The sequence below is a fragment of the Priapulus caudatus genome, unplaced genomic scaffold (genome assembly GCF_000485595.1).
Source record: "Priapulus caudatus unplaced genomic scaffold, Priapulus_caudatus-5.0.1 Scaffold361, whole genome shotgun sequence".
Lineage (NCBI taxonomy): Eukaryota > Metazoa > Priapulida > Priapulimorpha > Priapulimorphida > Priapulidae > Priapulus > Priapulus caudatus.
This window is the reverse complement of record NW_014577422.1, coordinates 96,631-103,339: the sequence shown is the minus strand read 5'-3', so window position 1 is coordinate 103,339 and position 6,709 is coordinate 96,631. Positions and strand designations below refer to the sequence as shown.

At 46.3% G+C, this 6,709-nt stretch overlaps 1 protein-coding gene across 1 annotated transcript in view; it reads right to left on the bottom strand.

Annotated features, from left to right (window-relative positions):
* Window positions 1-6,709, bottom strand: part of LOC106809524 (hormone-sensitive lipase-like) — a 41,388-nt gene that overhangs the window by 5,673 nt on the left and 29,006 nt on the right. The window lies entirely within an intron of this gene.

Below are 6,709 nucleotides of genomic sequence, written 5' to 3'. Positions count from 1 at the left end.
GAGAATAGGAGTCGAGTCAGGTGACAGGTTTTCTGCTAGCCTGTACTAATTATAAGTTATTACTCTTACCTACTGATGTAGAGATAACCATGTATACATATCGTATTTCTCGGCTTATAAAAACGCTCAATGCACTAGACGGACCCCCAAACTTAGAAGGTAATTATCTAAAGAGAAAGCTCTTACTGCATAATCTCTCTCCCCACTACAGGTATGTGTTTACCATCAATTAGGCAATAAGGCCTGCACTCTTGTTTTGCCATCTTTTATCCTCGAAGACTATTTTAAGCTTTATTTTTTAAGGCTTACCTCACTCCCTCCATTGGTTTGTATACACTGTGTAGGCTCTTCTGCTTGAGGTGTATAATACTGAACCCATAGCTAAACAACAAACAACTATAATAATGAGTTTAATGAGCTAGAAATATGAGTAATATAACTAGCCCGGCCTTAAGCTTATAGGACTCCACCGGGTTGTGAATAAACCGAGTCCCGTAAGCCACGAAAATACGTAAGTATGTATACGTTTACTCTACCTGTCAGCGACGAGGTGGCTTTCTTTACGCTGCTGCGCTGCCTCTTGCCGTGCGTGGTAGCTTGCTCATGTAGCAGGTTCCTAAGCACGGTCACCGATCGCCACGCGCGAGACGTATTATTACAACAAAGCCGTATCGATAATCGCTGAGGGCTCCCACGAGATCCCGCCCGCGGACGACTCACACAGGTCTCCACCTGCGTGCGTCGTCACCGGTTACGCACGCGGAGGTGGCGAGGAATCCGGGACATGGCTTCCAACTGAGGTGGAGAGAGAGAGAGGAAGGCGGCGAGCTAAGCTGTTAGCATGTAGAGGAACCAGTAGGGTCGAGTAGCGAGCAGCAGAGAGAGAGAACGCGTCGCTGTGTTTTATACGTGCGCTCCAGGAAAACTCGGCAGACGTTACGACGTCTGTGGTTGATGCCGTAGATGTTGTGACGTCACGCGCGTGCAGATGAGACGTCATTCACACGTGGCATGTAGGGTGACGTCATATTCGCGTGCATGTGGCTTCGTTGTTTTGGCCAGCCGCGTGACTGTGCTTGCTGGCTTTTTGTTATTGACACAAGAACCGCTCCCATATTAAGAAACGTGTGGTAAATAAGATGTGTGTCATTGATGATGATGGCAATGATGATGCCGATGATAAGGGTCTGCTTTGAAGTATGGAAGGAAACATGCCTAATATCGGGGCAGTTGTAGCTACTAGTATTTTGTAATAAAAGCTATGATTCCACTTTTGAAAAACCGGGTTTTCTTTTGAAATACATGTTCCAGATTTCTTGTTCCTGGCGAATACTACTGGGTCCATCTAGGGACGTTTCTTTCAAAGATTCGATTCAATAGAAGTTTTGGCATTCATCGCAGTTATACCGTCTTGATAGACCAATTTGAAATCGTGAAATAATTGGATTAGGTCAGGCCTATGCACCGTTTACAGTGTGGGTAGACATTAGACAACAAGAACCAATAAGGGTTTTCGCAAGGCATGTTTGCCTCTCACTGGTCAAGTGAAAATTCCACATAGGTCGGATTTTATATGAGAAATAGACAACTGCTAATAAATGACGATATATATATATATTTATTATTTTGTATAACAACGCACACATACCGATACGAGATCATAGCTATTACCGTAAATCTGTAGTCACCTCTCCCATTATGTACTCTTGATATAATGTATATATAAACACCATTTATGTAGAGTATACAATATATAAACACTATTAGTGCAAATATATAATATATAAAGACTCGGACTCCAGACATACGATATATATAAACACTGACCTGTAGATATAATATATATATATATATATATATATATATATATATATAATATATATATATATATATATAACTAAACGTGTTAGTGTAGATATATGACATATGCATTTGCAGTAAGAGGTGAACACACCAAAAAGCACAGAGACGCACTCCTACAGTATTCAGGGAGTATTCATCTATCTACCCGCACACTCGCCTGACTGTTGATATGCAAATCATTCATCTGCTTGTTAGCATAGTTTCGATCTACGATTCAAATGCCGGAGTAATCTAGTAACGATGACTATCACTAGTAACAAACATACTTTACACTGCAGAGGTTCCGCGACTCGGAAATGTCGGAAACTCTGTCATTATTTCATTCACACAGCTGTTCAATAATACTGAATCTCTTTGAATGATGATACATTGCACCAACGGACGCACCTAAGCAAGCGCGTATCAATGCCACCCTCACATTAACCACAGCTCTAATGTCAGTGTTCTTCTTATAACACGACGACCTCTACCTCCACCAGCAATTAGATGTGCTTGGCAGCTGTGGTTAGCTGTGGGGATAGCTTGGCACCGCCTAAATAATGCAATCAACGATCGACGTCAATTGTGTACGATATACCCACCTACACTCTACGTTCACCTACATGTGAAGTCTACACCGACACGCGTAAACGGCAAGAAACGGCGAGGCAGTAGAATAAGATTCCCTTACATAAAACAAGTGCCGCAGAGCGACAGCGCTCAACTGACGTGTACTGTAGCCAAGTATTCTTCTGTAACTCTCTGGCAACCGAATCAAGTGCGCCCTCACTGCCACCGCGTTCGCGCTCAGAGCATATATCTAGGATACTAGTAATACGGATCTAAAAATCTATGATAGGCTTTGCTATACCTACTGGTAGTACAGTAATAAAGATGCAGCTGTGTAACTTTAACGAGTTGGCTGCTATTGATATTACCATGTATAACTGTATAAAAATTAAGTTGGCATAGCACAATCCGCGATACAAGCATTCCGTTATGTACAAATAATTTAGTGTCTCTAAAGCCGCGGCGCACACGTAGCGATTTTTATCGACAGTACCGGCGATTCTGTTGCCAGCAACAAATCGCCGAGAAATCGCAACGTGTGCGCTGCACGGCGTCACCCGATTTTGAACGCCAGAAACTCGTCGCTGGATATCAAACATATTTGATATTTGTTGTCGAGTCGACGTACTGTCAATAAAAATCGCCACGTGTGCGCCGGGCTTAATTAGTATATAATTTCCACCAGGAAGATTGCAACGCGTAGCAGCAAGCGGTGCAAACTGACTGACTCCGATTGGAATCTCTCTCTCGGCACGCGCAAGATATCACGGCGTTGTCGTAGCACGCTCGTAGGGATAGCCGCGTGTCCGTACCACGCTCACGCATACCTCACGTGTGCGCACCGCACAAAACTACAGAACTTCGTGTAAGTGCGTGTCCGCGGCTAGTATCAACCACTACTTGCATTGCCTCATGAACCTATGTTATAACGTGGGCTGCGCGGTGGAGGAGCCAGTACTGGGGCTGAAGGGGTCGTTGTCGTATATTAGTACCCGAGGTGTCGGCGAGTATGTCGCCTACGCCTACTCCTAACCCTAACCCTAAAGGGCCGGACACAACTAGGCGATTTTATCGCGGGCGACTAAATCGCCCTGTGAAATCGCCTAGTGTGTCCAGTCATTCGCGCGATTTAGTCGCCCGATTTAGTCGCCCGATTTAGTCGGCCCGAAATTAATCGCATAGATCAAACGTTTCGATATTATCGGGCGATCATTTCAGTCGCCCGATAAAATCGCCTAGTGTGTCCGGGTCGGTAATTTAGTCGCCGGATTGTACAATTCATCAGCCAATCAGAGTTGTTCAACGATACTGACGTAATAGCATGTTTCATGTTTAGTATGTCATGTCATGTAATAGCGATGCACGCACGCACGTGTACGTGCACACGCACGCACACACACATGCACGCACGCACGCACGCATGCACGCACGTGTACGTGCACACGCACGCACGCACGTCTACGTGCACATGCATGCACGCACGCACGCACGTGTACCTGCACACACACGCACGTACGCACGCACACATGCACACACGTGTACCTGCACACACGTGTACCTGCACACGCACTCACGGACGCACGTACGTGTACGTGCACAAACACGGACGCACGCACGTGTAAGTTCACACGCACGCACGTGTACGTACACACGCACGCACGCACGTGTACGTACACACGCACGCACGCCACGCACATGTACGGTGCACACGCACGCACACACTAATGCACATACGTGTACATGCATACGCACGCACTCATGCACGCACGTGTAAGTTCACACGCACGCACGCACACACTCATGCACGCACGTGTACATGCACACGCACGCACGCACGCACGCACGTTCGCGACGCACGTCTACGTGCACATGCACACGCGCGCACACACGCACGCACGCACGCACGCACGTGTACGTGCACACACACACGCACCCACGCACTCACGTGTACCTGCACACACACGCACACACGCACGCACGCACGCTGTACGTGAACACGCACGCACTCACACACGCACGCAGGCACGCAGCGTGTACGTTCACACGCACGCACGCATGTACGCAGCGTGTAAGTGCACACGCGCGCACGCACGAACGCACATGTACGTACACACGCACGCACGCACGCACGCACTCACGTGTACCTGCACACACACGCACACACGCACGCACGCACGTGTACGTGAACACGCACACACTCACACACGCACGCAGGCCACGCACGTGTACGTTCCACGCACGCACGCATGTACGCACGTGTAAGTGCACACGCACGCACGCACGAACGCACATGTACGTACACACGCACGCACGCACGCACGTGTACTTGCACACGCACGCACGCACGCACGCGCGCACGTGTACGTGCACAGCACGCATGCACGCACATTTACACACGCACGCACGCATGCATGCACGCAGGTGTACGTGCACACGCACGCACGCATGCATGCACGCAGGTGTACGTGCACACGCACGCACGCACGCACGTACGCACGCACGCACGTCTACGTGCACATGCATGCACGCACGCACGTGTACCTGTACACACACGCACCAACGCACTCACGCACACACGTGTAAAATCGCCTAGTGTGTCCGGCCCTAAAACGTTTTGATATTATCGGGCGATTATTTCAGTCGCCCGACTCAATAAGCCGCCCTTACCATATCAGATAGTTACCTCGGGTACATATTATACGACATTATACGACCCTTCGTGCAGTACTGGGCGGCATGAGGTGGCGTCCTCATCAATTTAAGTCCGGGTGTTCGCCCCACTTTAGACCCGTTTCGCACCATCGTATATATCATTGTATTAAAACTTCGTATAAATAGAATAAAATAGCCTACTTTATCTACAATCGTTTTTGGTTTCGACTGGTTGAAATTTGCATGGTATTTCTAGAATGAGTAACAGGTGTAGCGAACTGACCGATAATAATCAGCAGTGAATAATAATAGATTATTATTATGATCTATTATTATTCACTCCTGATAACATCGGATTGTGATCTTCCACGCTTCCCGGACCCACACCATAACCCGAACCGCTCCCAGCTCCATAAATATTTCTTAGATGCACCCACGACTCCAAACCTCGTCAATCCAGCGACTCAAATACATCACATAAATATTAGTTATGAACGATATTTCAAACAATCTACATTCATAAAAATGAAAGCGCGCATGCGCACCTCAAGATATCACAAAATTATTGACAATGCGCATTAAACCGCTCGCTTTGTAGTGATGATGAGTATGAATTCCTAGTATTGCTTATCCTAATATCGCCACAAGTAGCATAAAGTATATAGATAAAACATGGGTCTAAATCTATTTCCACACCTACTTTACACATCTTTTCTCGACCACTGATCTATATCTCTGAGTAAATTAAATCAGTAATTTGCATACCGATGGCAATTAGCCAACGGCTACGAATTTCTATACGCCATAACGCAAGAGCATTCCACACACGGCAGTGTATTGATTTAACAGCCACAAAATTAAACTAAACTGCAACTACATAACATCACACATACCTGAAATCTAACGCCTATGATATCTATTCAGGGGCGGATCCATGGCTGAAGCTAGACAGTATTTTTCCAGATTTTAAGGGCACATCCCCCAAAAAGGGCACACCACCCCCAGTGGGCGCCGTCAGGCGCGGAAGCACATGGCGGGGGTCTAGGGGGCCTCCCCCAGAAAATTTCAAAATTTCAAGGGTACCTGGGCACAAAAATGAGCACCATTTGAGCACACATTTAGTCAAGCAGCAATAGCTAAAAACCATATGGAATTTTATTTCTGCTTCATTTTGTCTGCGCTTTGCATACCAGCAATTAATGCAGAATGATTCAAGCACTTCCCTTCTTTTTCAGATATCAAAGCTAGTTTGTTACCATGTAAAATTTTGATTCCTTCAAGTCCTGTCAATGAATCAGAAGAAAAAGAAAACAAATAAAATATAGCCAAATTCCATCAAATTGTTTTCGTATTTTTTAGCGCAAATTTCGAATGCAACTTCGAAGTGCACCCAATACGGCAAATACGTCTGAATCCGCCCTGCCATTTAACAAAATCTGCCAGATGAGATAGCCACACCTCATATGGATAGTGTTGCTAGGTCGGTCAATCTCACCCAGTTTATACACGTTTTTCACACGTGCATGCATTAAAATGGCTTGATTATTTCATTGTTTCATTGTCCAGCACTTCATTACTTAGCATTGCTTTTTAGAATAATCCAATACGATTACGTCGGTATGACCACGGCCACTGATCTCCTGTA